Below are 15,713 nucleotides of genomic sequence, written 5' to 3'. Positions count from 1 at the left end.
CCACTGTCCTAGAATGAGAAGCTCCAGGAAATAGTGTATTGTGTCCACATGTAGTTTGAAAAACCAGTCACTAGCACAATATAATTTTGCATTTGAAGTCTGAAGCCCCCCCCCCCCCCACACACACACACAAAACAACAACCACCTATTGCTTTGATACTACAAACTAGAAAAAAACATTTAAAAACAACCTTCTTGGCGGGTAGAGCTAAGCATGATAATACTGATAGTAACTGACATTTCCCGAATGATTACTATACATCAGAAACTGTATTTATAAGCACTGTGGACAAAACATTATATTTCTTGGTTACAGAAACCTGAGGTCTTCAAAGGTTGGTTCTTGACCTATTCAGCTCCCTAACCCTTGAAGATTGCTCCCACACACAGTAATGTTCCCAGAAAAGACCAAATAGCTTAAGTAAAAAAAGAAACTGCCACAGAATATTTTTCAACGGTAATTTTAAGCTAATCAAGTTGAACAATTACCAATCCTTTTTAAGCAACTGCTGTGAAATAGTAAATGAATTGACTGCTGAGAATTAACAATGACAATAATAAGAGGAGGAGGAGAAAGTCCTTGTCCTTGAAGAATTTTAGAAGGAAACCAATAAAAGCGGATGCAGTGTTAAATGCTACAAAGAATGTCCAAAGAAAGAAGCATCTCGTTCTGCTTGTGGTAGTTTTATAGGAGAGATGCTGGGTCTTGAAGGAAGAGTAGAAATTCAATAAGCAAAGAGGAGAATGGGGAGAGTTCTAAGCAGAGATAACAGCTCTTACGAACTGGTAGGTATGAAAGAGAATGACATATTTGAGGAACAGCAGGAAATCTGGTGGGGGATTATTGGAGAGGTCAGGGGAGGAGAGAGGCTGATAGGATAGATAACAGAGAACTATCAGAGGATTGGCAGAAAAATGAAGTAATCACATCTGGATCTTAAAAAAAATCCTTTAGGCAACAGTGTGGAGATGATAAAAAAGGAGAGACTATAAATGGAGGGTCAGTTAGAAAGTGGTGGCAACAAAGACTATGAAGTGTGAAGACATAGTCTTAAACTTAATTTGAATGTGAATTTTTCCTGTATTGCACATGTATGACAACAGGGTACAGTACATAAAAACTATAACACAGACCACAGGATGATGAAAGTAAAACTATTATTGCCTGACTTTATGCAAGCGTAGGTTTTGTAACATATTCTTTCAACTACAATGAGATCAATATCACTCTTTTAATAACAAAGAAGTAGAGAAAACTATGGTGACGTTGAATAAGCTCTTCTAGGCTCACAAAAAGTGTACAGCTGACCAAACTTTGCAACTAAAGTTTCTTTTGTGAAGCAGAGCTACAAACCCCACTGCAGTGAAAGCTGGGCTCTGACTGCGAACACCCGAATACCCAGTAAGTCGCCAGGACAGCTCAGCTATGTTCTCCACAGGGGCAGGCTTAGGAATCAGGGTCTCAAATAACAATAAACAAGCCCTAGGACAAGGAAACTTTGTCTTTATTGATAGGAATAGGTGAGCCTGCCTTTCCCTTCACAATCAACTGATTCACATTATCCATATTTATATATTACATGGCCCATAATTAAATAACATTCAAAAATATCTACTGTCTTGATATTTTCTCATCTAAACAAATATACTGGGTTGTGAGGCTCTGGCACTAAATTGATTTTTCTGATACTAAACCACATGAGGTTAATTGTGAAGATTAGATCTTAAATATGTATGTAAGAGCCTAACTCAGTGCCAGGCACATAACAGACATGCAATACATGGAAGCTACTATTGTACAAGGAGATGGTGCCACTTTTACTTTCTCAAAGAAATTTGAAAGCAATAACTCAAATCTATAAAATGTGTATTACACTTAGGAATAGGTCTCTCATTTCGACATAAGATCCACATGAAATTAACTATATTTACATGCATCATATGCTCACACAGCATTTGTAATTCATTGTTAAACTTTATAACTGGGCAAAATGAAAGGACTAAATTAAGATAAATCTCACAAATATTTAAAAATAAACCAATACCGCCAAAACCGGTTTGGCTCAGTGGATAGAGCGTCGGTCTGTGGACTGAAAGGTCCCAGGTTCAATTCCGGTCAAGGGCATGTACCTTGGTTGCAGGCACATCCCCAGTAGGAGGTGTGCAGGAGGCAGCTGATCGATGTTTCTCTCTCATCGATGTTTCTAACTCTCTATCCCTCTCCCTTCCTCTCTGTAAAAAAATCAATAAAATATATTAAAAAATAAATAAATAAATAAGCCAATACTTAATAACTATTTTCAAAATACTACATGGGTAACAGAACTTCTTGATAGGTCCAAGATATTCAGTGCAAGTTTTGTTATGCTGTGACTGTCAGAGTCTTTTTTTCTTTTTATTGATTTCAGAGAGGAAGAGAGAGAGAGAAACATCAATGATGAGAGAGAAGCATTGATTGGCTGCCTCCTGCATGCCCCACTGGGGATTGAGCCCACAACCTGGGCATGTGCCCTGACCGGGAATGGAACTGGGACCTCCTGGTTCATAGGTCAACACTCAACCACTGAGCAACACCGGTTGGGCTGTCAGTCTTTTTATTCATACTCATGGGAAAATAAAAACTGAAGAATCTAGATAGCCTGAAAGAGGATTTTAAAAAAAGAGAGAAATACATAGCTAAAGATTTGAAATCATAGATCGACTTGAAACCAGGATATGGAAATCAAGTGGCAGATTTAATATAATAAAACTAGAGGCCCAGTGCATGAAAATTCATGCACTGGGGGGGGAAAGAGTCCCTCAGCCCGGCCTGTCCCCTCTCACAGTCTGGGAGCCCTCAGGGGTGGGAGCGCGGCGACCCGGTGATCAGGGGAAGGCGACGCCCTCATCATACCTCTGCTGCTGCCACTGCTGGCAGCGCAAGCCTCGGCCTGCCCTGGTTACCTGAGCCTTGGGCGGCCCTGGGTGGCTGGGCAGCCGCCATCCAAGGCTTGCCTGCGCCTTGGGCCCACTCTGGGCGGCTGGGGGCTGAGGGCAGGTCTGGCCGCATTGTGTGCCTGCCGCCCCCCCCCCCCCCCCAGCTGAGCTGAAAGGACTGTGGGACTCCAGTGGGGCTGAGGGGACTGGGCGCCGCCATCTTTGTGAAGGTGTGACAATTTGCATATTCCCTCTTTATTAGATAGGACTAGCGTTCCCGTTGCAGGAAAAATCCTGCAATAGGGTTTCCTGCTGCACTCTACCCCACCCTGCCTACTCTCCTCCCTTGTCCCCCGGCCTGCCTTCTCCGCCAGCCCACCTGCTTTACCCTTCTCCCCCGGCCCCGCCTCCGCTCCTCCCTTCTCCCCTGGCCCCGCCTCCGCTCCTCCCTTCTCCTCCCCCCCCCCCCTTCCCCGGCTTGCTTGCTTCTCCGCAGCTTTGCTCCCTTCTGCAGCTCTTGGCTTCTTTCTACGCTGTCTTGATATGCAAATTAGCCGCCATCTTTGTTGGGGTAATTTGCATACTCGTCCTGATTGGTTGGCGGGCGTGGCTTGGCTCGTGGGCGTGGCCTGGGCGTAGCAAAGGTGCGGTCAATTTGCATATTTGTCTATTATTAGGTAGGATGTTCATCAAAAGAAAGGCTCATGGGGCTGCCTCTAAGGTCAAGTTCAGATAATCATCCTGCCACTTCAATCAGAAATCCTGCCACTACTTAGACTCAAAGATTACTTGCTTTTAGGTCAGGTGATTTCCTGCCCTACACAAGAAACATAATTGTAAGTCTGGACTATAAGAAAGGGACAGCAATGATCTATGTGTGCTAGGGGGTGGGAGGTGAGGTGGTAAAGATTAAACAGTGGGGAAAGAAGTGGTTCTCATCTATGGAGTTCTCATGCTACCAGAGCAGTACTACAACTTTCTGAGCGACTTCCTGTAAAAAATAAATAAATAAATAAAAATCATTGTACTGATTTTCCTCACCTTTCCAGGGGCCTAAGTGTAAGGGTGATAAGAACTCTCTTCATTTCTATTAGTGTGAGCCAGGGACAAATGGATGGAAGGAAAGCAGGACAGACTTCCTGAGAATCTACAATGTGCCTTATATAAAAGGAGGCATCATTTAATCCTTAAAATACCTTCTGAGTAGGTATTATTAGCACTACCAATACATACAGAAAAAAAACAGACTCAGAAGTTTAATCAACTTGTTTCAAGTCTTCCAGGCCTCTCTAATTCTAAGAACACAACATTCCCTCTCTACCAGTGTCCTTCAAAATAATTTCCCAGAAAAAGTCAAGAGGAAGGAATCTTTTAAAGTGACAGGAGAGCAGCTAATTACCTAAGGGAACAAATTGCTTGAATCAATAAGCTAGATCATTTAATAACTAGTTTATACAACCACTAATTCCTAAATACAGCAGGTCCTCGAATAATGTTATTTTGTTATAACGTTAATGAGATACCCTGGAAACTTATCTCTTGTTTATATCAAGTAGCCTATGGTAAAATTAGTTTCATTATGTTTCACTTAAAAGTCACATAAACTACTGACAACATTCTTGTATGTGCCTTTTGATACAATGCTATCTTTCCTTCATTTGAAAATTTCCTCTTTTAAAAAACTGTCTTTTACTTTAGAAAAGAAACAAATTTAAGTTTAATTAAAAATATATATATATGCATTGCGCCGAAACCGGTTTGGCTCAGTGGATAGAGCGTCAGCCTGCGGACTCAAGGGTCCCAGGTTCGATTCCGGTCAAGGGCATATACCTTGGTTGCGGGCACATCCCCAGTAGGGGGTGTGCAAGAGGCAGCTGATCGATGTTTCTCTCTCATCGATGTTTCTAACTCTCTATCCCTCTCTCTTCCTCTCTGTAAAAAATCAATAAAATATATTTAAAAAATATGCATTGCATTAAGTAATAAACATGTTCTGATTACCAGTCTTTTCAGCCAAGGGCTGACCTAAACTCTGTGCTTTAAACCATTTTAAACGTGATTTTTCAATTCCAGGCTTAATCTAGTAAAAAGATGTATTATTGCAGAAGCAATAAGGGAGGGTGAGAAAAAGAGAATGAGAACGGTACACAGAGGCAGGCAGTTATTGAAAGTGCATGTGTGAGCAGACAGTAAGAAACTTTTTTTGCCTATCTTTTTTTTTTCTATCAATACGTGAACAATAAATGTAAGTAAGGTGGCTCCCAGTAAAACCATGAAGCCTTCAAGTTTGAGTCTAGCTAGCACTGCCAGCTTCTCCTCCTCACTCTTCAGTAGCATTCATCCAATTTTCTAGGCCTCAATACCTTTTTTCACACCTCCCACTAATTCAAACAGGACAGAATGATATCCTCTTTACACTTGGTAAGAAACTCCTCCCTATCAATTTGTTAATATTTCCAGGCCTTAGAATAATTATGGAATGAAAGGTTTCACCTCCTATTTAGGGACTTCAGGCCTATTACAGTGGGAGAGTTAATTTTTATTGTCCCTAAAAATCACACTTTCCCCCTGAAGTTAGCTTTCATCATTATAGGCTACCTGGAGTCCAGGAGTAAAGTGTCTGAGCTAGCCTATTTCTTTCTGATTCTAACAATTCACTTCCCATACCTCTGCTCCAAGACTCCAGATGCCAGGGGTATGAATCTGCTCCTTCTCTCCTCATAATAATGCCTATGCCATGCCCTAATCTGAACTTTCATCCTTTCTATCCACTACCACTCATCATTGTGAGCTATGCTAGTTGAGTTGCAATTCCCACAGTCATGACTTTTGGTACCGAACTCCTGTTGTTAAAACTCTCTAGCACTCAGGGCACCTGAAGAGAGGATGGGGAACCCGTAGCAGAAATAGATGGCAAGGGATGGGGAAGAAATGGTAGGGATGGGAGGGAATTACAAAGAGAATCTCAGCTTCCAGTCATGTTAGGTTGCGAGACTCCAAGAAATAAGAGCTTATCTTTTACAACGTGCGACAGGAACACAAATGTGTCCATCGTGTTAAAGATGATAACGTGATGGACACATTTATTTAAGTTTCTCATAACCAGTAATAAAGTAAAAAGAGCTAAACAAAACTCTTGCAAAGTTTTGCATCAGGTGTGAGGCTGGACTTGAGCTCTAAGATGGATTTCCTTCACAGATTCCTCCTCTGTGGTACTGATTAAGGGGAACGAGTATCTGCTCTAGGACGTGCTTTGGGACTGAAGAAGCATATGACACACAGGTAAGAGAACTCAAAGAAAAAACCCCCAAATGAGAGCCCTCAATATGTGGAGACACTAAGGCAGCCAGACACAAAAGGCCAGTGGTTCCGTGCCAAGGTTGAAGGGGGCCTGCTCTACACAGATCCACCTGCCTTGTTCTATGTAACTTGGACCAGTGACTCCTACTCCTGGCCCCAATCTCAGTGTTGGTTCCCCCCACCCACCCCGCCCCGCCATTTTAAAAGTGGGAAATCTATAAGCCTCAGAGAGGCTACCCACTCAAGGTTCCAGAGATAGGTGCTGAACTGTTACTTGACTTCTTGGAGACAAATGTTAAGACTTTCTGGAATTCCTCAAAAAGTAAAATTATTACACATATGGGTTTTATTTTCTGTAAAGACATGTTCATGAAAACAAAATTTCAAGGTCATCTTAAATACAACTGTTGAAAGCAATAAATAAGTAATTTAATGTTGTAAAACAACATTAAACTATCAGTCCTTTAGTTACCCTGAGTAATTAGTTCAAGGAATCAAAATTGTTGAACAAGTGGTATCAAAAAATCCTATAACAGGATAGAAGAATCCAAAACCAATGATTTAAATAAAAGTGTGACTGCTAATTGGTTTTAAAATATTATGACATCTAATTTTTAAAATCAGTATTATATAGCCCTGGCCAGTGTTGCTCAATTGGTTGAGCCATGTCCTATGCACCGAAAGTTCAGTGGTGTGATTCCAGTCCGGGCACATGGGGTTGCAAGCTCCATCCCCAGTAGGGGTGTGTGCAGGAGGCAACTGATGAATGTTTCTCTGTATCATCAATGTTTCTCTCTCTAAAATAAAAAATAAAAACACATAAAAAGCCCTAGCTGGTTTGGCTCGGTGGATAGAGTGTCAGCCTGCAGACTGAAGGGTCCCAGGTTCAATTCCGGTCAAGGGCAAGTACCTTGGTTGCGGGCACATCCCCAGTAGGAGGTGTGCAGGAGGCAGCTGATCAATGTTTCTCTCTCATTGATATTTCTAACTCTCTATCCCTCTCCCTTTCTCTCTGTAAAAAATCAATAAAATATATATTTTTAAAAACTACATAAAAAGTAAGTAGTATGTAAAGTAAGTCAACAAAAATGGTCTATTTACCAGATTTTCAGGTGGAAGCTTAACATATACTTTGCAAAGTAAGCTTTTAAACTTGGGAAAGCAATTAAAAAGTTATTCTTCAATAGTTCTGTTACATGAATCCATTTATCTTTGGAAGGATAAATATTTAAAATTAATGGCTACATCAAAATAATAAGCTTTTGCACAGCTAAGGAAACCATCAACAAAATGAAAAGGGATACCACTGTATGGGAGAACATATTTTCAAATGATACATCTAATATGGGATAAATTTCCAAAATATATAAAGAACTCATACAACAAAAGGAAGATAACAATCCAATGAAAAAATGGGCAAAGGACCTAAATGGACACTTCTCCAAAGTGGACATACAGATGGCCAAGAGACATATGAAAAAATGTTCAAAGTCACTAATCACCAGAGAGATGCAAATTAAAACGACAATGTGGTATCGCCTCACACCTGCCAGAATGGCTAGCACCAACAAATCAACAAACAAGGGCTAGTGAGGATTTGGAGAAAAGAGAACACTAGGACACTGCTGGTGGGAATGCATACTGGTACAACCACTATGAAGACTAGTATGGAGTTTCCTCAAAAAATTAAAACTGGAACTGTCATTTGACCCAGTTATCCCACTTCCAGGAATATACCCTAAGAATCCTGAAACATCAATCAGAATATATGCACCCCTATGTTCACAGCAGAGCTATCTACAATAGCTAAGATCTGGAAACAGCTCAAGTGCCCATCAGCAGATGAGTGCATAAAAAGCTGTGGTAGATTTACATAATGAAACTAGTAGCCCGGTGCACGAAATTCGTGTGTGTGGGGGGCCTTCAGCCCGGCCTGCACCCTCTCCAATCTGGAACCCCTCTGGGGATGTCCGACTGCTGGTTTAGACCCGATCACTACCAGCCTGATCACCCCCAATTGCCCCTCCCTGCCAGCCTGCTCACCCCCACCTGCCCCTCTGCTCCCCCCTGCCAGTCTGATCGCCCCCAACTGACCCTCACTGCCGGCCTGCTCGCTCCCAACTGGCCCCCCCCCTGCCGGCGTGCTCACCCCTAACTGCCCCCCCCCACCACTGGCCTGCTCACCCCCAATAACCCCCCCTCCCCCCACCGCCACCGGCCTGTTCACCCACAACTGCCCTCCCCTCTTGGCCCCTAACCGCCTCTACCTCAGCCCCACCACCATGGCTTTGTCCAGAAGAACGTCCAGAAGGTCTCCTGGAAGGTCTCCCAGTCTAATTAGCATAATACCATTTAACCCTTTGCACTCGCTTGCTTTTTTCTCGATTCCTTTATTCTAATGCTAACCGTGTCGAGTCACACTCGACATCCGAGTGCAAAAGGTTAATAGTATAGATACTATGCAGCTGTAAAAAAGCAGGCTCTCTTACCCTTCAAGACAGCATGGAGGAACCTGGAGACAATTATCCTAAATGAAATAAGCCAGCCAGAGAAAGACAAGTATCACATGATCTCACTTACATGTGGAATCTAATGAACAAAATAAATTGACGAACAAAGTAGATCCAGAGACATGGAATCGTGGAACAGACTGATGAATCTCAGAGGGAAGGGGGGAGGGGAGGCAGGAAGAGATTAACCAAAGAACTTATATGCGTATAGGCATAACATATGGACACAGACAATAATGTGGTGAAGGCCTGCGGGGGGTGGGGGTGGGGGGGGTGTTAGAGCAGAGTGGAGGGGGCCAATGGGGTAAAAAGGGACATCTGTAATACTTGCAACAATAAAGATAAATTTTAAAAAATAAAAATAAAAATGACTACAGACTTTCAATTCTTAACTCCCTGCAAACCTACTTCTCTGTTCTTTTATCCCCTGTGATAGAGAAACAAAGACTAGCATTTTTAATTTCAAGAAAGTCATATTAGTGCTTTGTTTCTTCAGTTAAAGTAAATGACATGGTTATATTTGGACTATTTGTTTATTAATGAGTTCTATATGAACTCATTAACTTCATTAATTTACTTTGTAATTCAGTTTATTATTAAGTTATCTATTTCTGCTCTTTAAAAAGAATTAAACATAAAATCAACATATAAGTGCCTAAAAAGAGATTCATGTCTCCAGTCAGTGCCACCTGTGATGGGCCACTTCCTAAAATCATCCAAATACTGTAACAGACCTTTTATTGCTGGCACTGCTATCTGAATTGCCAAACAAGCCCCCACAAAAAGGTATCATTAATGAGCAGTAACTTAGTTACCAATGATATCATAAATTATCAATTAATTCACTCAACAAATAGTGCCAGGCACTCTGCTAAGTGCTGGAAATATAATGATGAACAAAATAACTCCTGCTCTCATGCAATTTACCGCATGGTAAGGGGAACAAATATCAAACAATCATATAATGGAGTATAATTACAAAGTGAGACAAAGGTTATAATGGAAAAATACAGTGTAGTAAAAGAATCTGATCTAGATTGGCACTGGGCATCAGAGAGGGCTACCCTAAGGAGGTGATGCTTGAGCTGAAATCTGCAGGACTAGGGCGTGCGGGCATGTGTGTGAAGGGGGGCATGTGAGGATTTCAGGCTGAGGGGACAGCGTGTGAAAGGGCCTGGGATTAAGGTAAGTTATGATGTCAAGGAAGTTGAAGGCAAGCCAGTATATTTAAAGTGCAGGGGGTTAGGGGTACAGCGATATGAAAATGATGGAACATCTTAGAAAGTTTTAAAACAGCAGGAAAAGGACCTCCACAATTACATCGGTTCTAGTGGGGTATAAACTACGTAATGCTTGTAAGAGTCTTGTAAATTGTCAAGCACCCCATACTTTTTGTTAGATTATTAGTGCCATTACTTTGTTTTCTAAATAAATTTTTGGTCTGGATGCCAATTAATAACCAAAAGCAGAACAGTCAAAACTAGAACCCCAGTGTTCCAATCTAGTGTTTTGCCCCTATACCACAATGACTAAAAATTTCGCCGCTTATATCCTTTAACTCCAATTACAAGTATTTACTATGTGCAAGGCGCTTTATTTACATTAACCCATTTAATCCTCAATTCTAAAAGGTTCTATTATTGTCCAGATGAGGACAGTAAGGCTCAAAAACGTTAAGTAACTTACCCAAAGTCACATGGCTAGTAAATGCTGACACTGTTAATCAACACAGTAATTAGCTTTGGCATAAAACATTTTATGTGTGTATGGGGATGATGAGAGGGAGAAAACAGAACTTGTGTATAGAACCACATTCACACATACTTGAGGACATTAAACAGTGTTTTAGTCACCTCTGTATTCCCAGTCTAGCACCTAATTCCTGAGGTATTCAGGGGCTCCGCAAATATTTGATGAATTGAAGTTGGATATAGGATTTGTCAGCCCCTTATATCCAACTGTAAGTGATTTGCTGAGGCTTTCCCCCCAAGTCATATATTTATCACCAATTCATTTGACGGCTATATTTTCCTTGACTCTTTTTCATTGTTAAACTGAAGATTTATTCTCTATTACCTTTGTCATATTTCACAGACTTTAGACCGGAGATAGAGCAGGATAATAGAACAACAAACTAGTTCCAACCAATCTACAGCCTATTCCCAATCACACCAAATGCTTTCTTTCCCTCCTGGGCCTTTACACCTGTGGTGCTCGCACCTGGCTCTCTCTGACTATTCCTTCCTTAGGTTCCTCGGTTCAAACACCGCCTTACAGAGGCCTTCTCTGACCACCCAATCTAAATTTGTCTCCATATCTTCTTTAATTCGGTTTCATTTCTTTTCTGGAATTTACCATTCTCTGAAATCATATTTTTGTCTGTTCATCTCCATCCCCAATTCTAGGAGAGAAGCCTTGTCTAGCTAGTTCTCTGGATGTATCCCCAGTGCCCCCAAACTAAGCAAACAAGCATTTAATCAATGAATGAGCAGAGAATTACCTGATTCACCTGTGTTCTCTCAAGCCTTCAATACATTTAAGCTTTCCATTCCTGGTGCTTCTACACCCGATTTTCAACAATAAGACCATTTTTACATTACTTTGGGGCTCACAGAGTAGCCTTGACTCCATTTTCTGAGTAGAGCACTCAACGATCCTGAGAAGGGAGGTCCGGCCTGGCAAGAAAGCCCATTCTCCCCATTTTACAATCTCTGAAATTGCGCCTCAAGATTCGCCCGCGGCTGCGCCGGAAATACAGGAAGGAGCCCGGCCAGGAAAGGTGTCCAGATTGCTAAAAGTCCTTCCCACGAGTCAGCGACGTGCACTCAAGATGCTTCGCCACCTTTGTCCCTATTGTTCAACATTACCCATCCTGGACGCGTTCCAGGCCTGGGGAAACCGCGCGGCCCCTCGCCGGGTCCCCCGTGCTCCCGACTTCGCCCAGGCCGCGCCCCCATGACCCTAGAGCCCAAGCTGCGCCCCGCCCCTGCTCCCGCCCTGCCAGGATTGCAGCGCCCCGCGGGGAACGCCCTCTCCGGCCCGAGCCAATCAGCAGAGCTTCGGGGAGAAGGAGCGCAGGTCCCGGCCCTCCGGTGTGGGCACCAATTGGTCGGCAAAGCCGTCGCTCACGAGGCGGCACTCCGTACCCGCCTCCCACACTCCCCTTCCGAAAAAACGGCGGTTGGGCCGAGGCGGCCGCCAACGGCACACGAGGAGCGGAGGGGCGAGGAGTCTGGGAATGAGGGAAGGAGGGACCACAGGGATGAGGAGGCTGACGAGGAGGAGGGAGTTCGGCCCTGCCAGAGCCCTCTTCATCGAGAACAAAATGGCGGCGCTGGCGGAGGGCCAGCTGTGAGGCGGGGCCGCGGCCATTCCCCCTCTGTCCCCACCCTCGCGCCGGCCAGGCCGGTCAGGGGGGGCCCGCTCGCTGCTCCCGGCGCGGGCGGGGAGGGGAAGGGAGCGGCCCGGCCCACTATGCAAAGCGTCCCGCGCCGCCGCTGCCGCCCCGTGGCAAAGGTAAAAAGGTCGGGTTCAGCCGCCGACTCGGCGCCTCCATGTCCGCGCACCAGGCCCGCCCCCTCCGCCGCCAGCCCGACCCCGCCCCGGCCCCTTTTTCAATTTTACCTCAGGATTTGGCGCCAAAGCGGCTTCGAAGCAGGTCCCGTGTCTGCGACGGGCGGCCCCCGGCGCGGAGGGCAGGGCGTGGGGAGGCCGGGCTCCCGGCGTCGGCGGATGGCGGGAGCCCGGGGCCGCAGGCTCGTGGGGCAGCGGACCAGAGACGAGACGCCGAGGTAAAAGCGGGGGCGGGCCCGGGGGCGCCGCCGGGGTCGCGGGGAAGGGGGAGTTTGTTATTGTTTTTGTCAGTGAAAGGTCAGAGTTCGTGACCCCGGTGCCGCTGCCGCCGCCGCCCGCGCGCTGGTAGGAGGAGGGCGAATGTTCTTCTTCCTCTTCCCAGCGCCAGCCTCGCTGCGGCCGCGGGGGGCGGGCGAGCACGCGATTGGCTGAGCCGCGCGCGCGCACCGGAACGCCGCGACCGGCACTGCTTCCTCCGGCCCCTTGCGGGCCGGGCGGCGGCGGCGGCGCGGGGCGGATGCTTGGGGCTGCACTGTCGGTCCCGAGGCCTGGAGCCGGGACTCGGTCGACACTGCAGTCAGACGAAAGTGGAATTTAAACGGCGCGGCCGCCACTGTTGTTAGGGTAAAGGGTGGGTTGGCCGTCTTAAGGACCTGGGAAGAGCGGGACGCCGTTATTCAGGTGCAAGCACGCCCCTCGGGGGAGCGGAGGTGGGGGGCCGGGCTGCGAGCCTGCAGGCTAGGCGGGGACTGTGTTCTGGCTGTGACAGCCTCCACCAAAGCCTCCCGCCGAGCTGGTTGAAGCTGCAGTGACACGGCAGAGCGACTGTAGGTCGGAAGGGGGTGGTTTATTGCGTGGGTTTGGGCCCTACTGCATATAGACGACTTTTTATTTAGGTTTTCAAGGTCCGAGGAAACCCTTCACTGCCCATTATTGATGGTCTTTTAGTGACCGTGTGATCCAAATCTTGAGCCTGTGCTCTTTCCCTCGCGTTTTGGAACTTGTCAACAGTGTGGTACCGAAGTATATGCAGCCCTGGCCGTGTGTGTGGTTCATTGGTTAGAGCGTCCTCCCAGGCACCTGAAAGGTCGGGGCGCGTGCAGGGGGCAACCAATGGATGTTTCTTTCTCCTTCTCCCTAAAATAAGTAAATAGATAAAATCAATAAACATCTTCTGGTGAGGATTAAGAAAAAAAAGTGTATATAAAGCAACTCTTTGCAAAATAGGTTAGATAGATAAAGGAAGTTGCTTCTCTTGACCCAATGAATCCCTTAAATATTTCTCTTCATTTAAGGCTTAAATATTTCTCTTAATTTTGACTTGCTTTGGAGGGTGCAGACCACTGAAGTGTTTAGGCTGGACTCTCCTCGATCATCATTCTTTGTAGGCCAGTGATCCTCTGCTGATTGATTTATTTTTTTTTCTTGCACTTTTCTATTATGAATGAATACTGTCTCCAAGATGGATAGGTTAATTTTTTAAACAGCCATTTGGGCTTTTATCAGGTTGACCCCAACTTTGAGTATTTTGTCCTTAATCTTATATTTCTATTTGATAGGAAATGCTTTAAACACATCGATTTTCCCTTCTTCCTTCTTGTCACCATGCAAGAAAGTAAGTGGGAAAACAGTTAAATTTTGTAATTTAATGGTAATATATTCCTGAAGCTGGAAGGGGCTTCAAGAGATGATATGGTCAAATTCTCTTGTGGCAGGAAGATTTTACAGGAGAGATGGGTAACAACCAGAAAGTCAAGTGATAGGCCTAAGGTAACAGTATTGTAATGGGCCATTCTTGTAACCACAAACTGCTTTGCAATTTTGTGTTCTTTTTCAAAAATTAAGTTTTTAATATTAAATATTGCTTCTAGATATAGTGTAAAAATTCACCCATTGGTGAATTTGGGGTTTTTATTGCAAACACATTAAAATTGTACTAGATTTTGAAATGAATACTAAACAATAATTAATGTTTATAGGATGGTTTATATTTCCAATGCCCAGATGCTACCAGTGTAGTAAGTGAAGCCAGGACTCTGATCTGGTTTGACATTAAGGCTTATGCTGTAAACTATGCTGCATCAGTGGCCCTGTTTATAATAGTACTCAGTAAGTTCTCAGTTAAAGGTTAGTTGTTTAATATTAATAATCTTGGCCCACTTGAGCGGCTTTTCTTTTCTTGAAAACAGATGCAGATGTAAATACAGATTGTAAATAATACCAGCAGGTAACAAGCCTCTGCAGCTGAGGTTGGCACTGCCATAGTGCCATATTTCGCTCCATTGTGTTTTTGCTAGAAATCTTTTTAATAAGAACTCTTTAAATAAGAACTCTTTGTAACACTTGATGGATTTTAAATCACAAAAATTATTCAAGTTGTATTATACTATATATACATTTTTGTTGTTGTTAACCCTCACTCAAGGGTATTTTTCCCCTCAATTTTTAGCGAGCATGGAAGGGAGGGACAGAGAGTGAGAAACATCAGTGTGAGAGAGACACATCAATTGGTTGTCTCCCAAATGTGTCCCAGTTGGGTGGGGATCAAATCTCAATCCAGGTCCTTGCCCTTGACTGGGATTCAAACCCTCAACCCTTCAGTGGGAGGACCAACGCTTGTCACTGAGCACATTGGCCAGAGTAGTCAAGATCCCTTTATTTTAAAGGTTGAGAAAGCACTGTTGAAACAAATGTGGATATTTCCTAATAATTGACAGTGAGAGAAAGTATAGCTAACCCTGGCCAATGTGCTCAGTGGTTAGAGTACCGGCCTGTACACCAAGGGCACAAACCTGGATTACAGATTCCACCCGACGGGGTCCTGGAGGCAGCCAATCTCGTTCTTCTCTTCCTCCCTCACTCACTTTCTCCCTTCCTCTCTCTCTAAAAATCAATGGAAAAAATATCCTCTGGTGAGGATTAACAAAAAATACATACATACATACATACACACACACACACATACATACATAAATAGTTCTTGACTGGAGAATTGCCAGGCTCCAGTGGTTCTGAAACAGTAAGCTTTGGGTAACAGTATTGGGGGCCTGGCACCAGCATTTCTGCTGAGCCTGAATCACTGATCTAATTTCAAAAACATTAATTGGCTATAAAACAAAAAAACAATAACAAAACTTTCTGTTTCACCTTTTGAAATGCAGGTTAGGATAAGTTTTCTTTTTAACTACTTGACCATGCCGGAAGGTTATTCATTCACAGGGACAGGGGACTCCACGGGAGTGATAACATATCTGCCCTTATGTGGCACCTACCCGGACTATGAGCTCTGTATCAAGATGTGCCTTGTCCTTCTCTATCTCGGCCCTTAACATGGTACCTAGTACAAAGTGATATGAAGTGGACATTATTGAAAGAATGCTTTTCCCAGCAACAGTGTATAGCAGTATTCATATT

General features: G+C 44.2%; 1 protein-coding gene across 6 annotated transcripts in view; it reads right to left on the bottom strand.

Moving 5' to 3' along the window:
* Positions 1–12,681, bottom strand: part of NR2C2 (nuclear receptor subfamily 2 group C member 2) — a 93,404-nt gene extending 80,723 nt beyond the window's left edge. For 3 of the 6 annotated variants that reach the window (XM_079795174.1, XM_079795175.1, XM_079795177.1), the window contains exon 1: positions 11,227–11,661. The gene's annotated coding sequence lies outside the window, so the exon portion shown is untranslated. Of the gene's footprint in view, positions 1–11,226; positions 11,662–12,350 lie in introns of those variants that run through there. The other 3 variants (XM_079795178.1, XM_079795171.1, XM_079795172.1) reach the window with 3 other exon arrangements.
* Between the last annotated feature and the right edge of the window lie 3,032 nt (positions 12,682–15,713).

Source organism: Cnephaeus nilssonii (assembly GCF_951640355.1).
Source record: "Cnephaeus nilssonii genome assembly, chromosome: 17".
In the NCBI taxonomy this organism is placed as follows: Eukaryota; Metazoa; Chordata; class Mammalia; order Chiroptera; family Vespertilionidae; genus Cnephaeus; species Cnephaeus nilssonii.
This window is presented reverse-complemented; position numbering and strand designations above follow the sequence as displayed.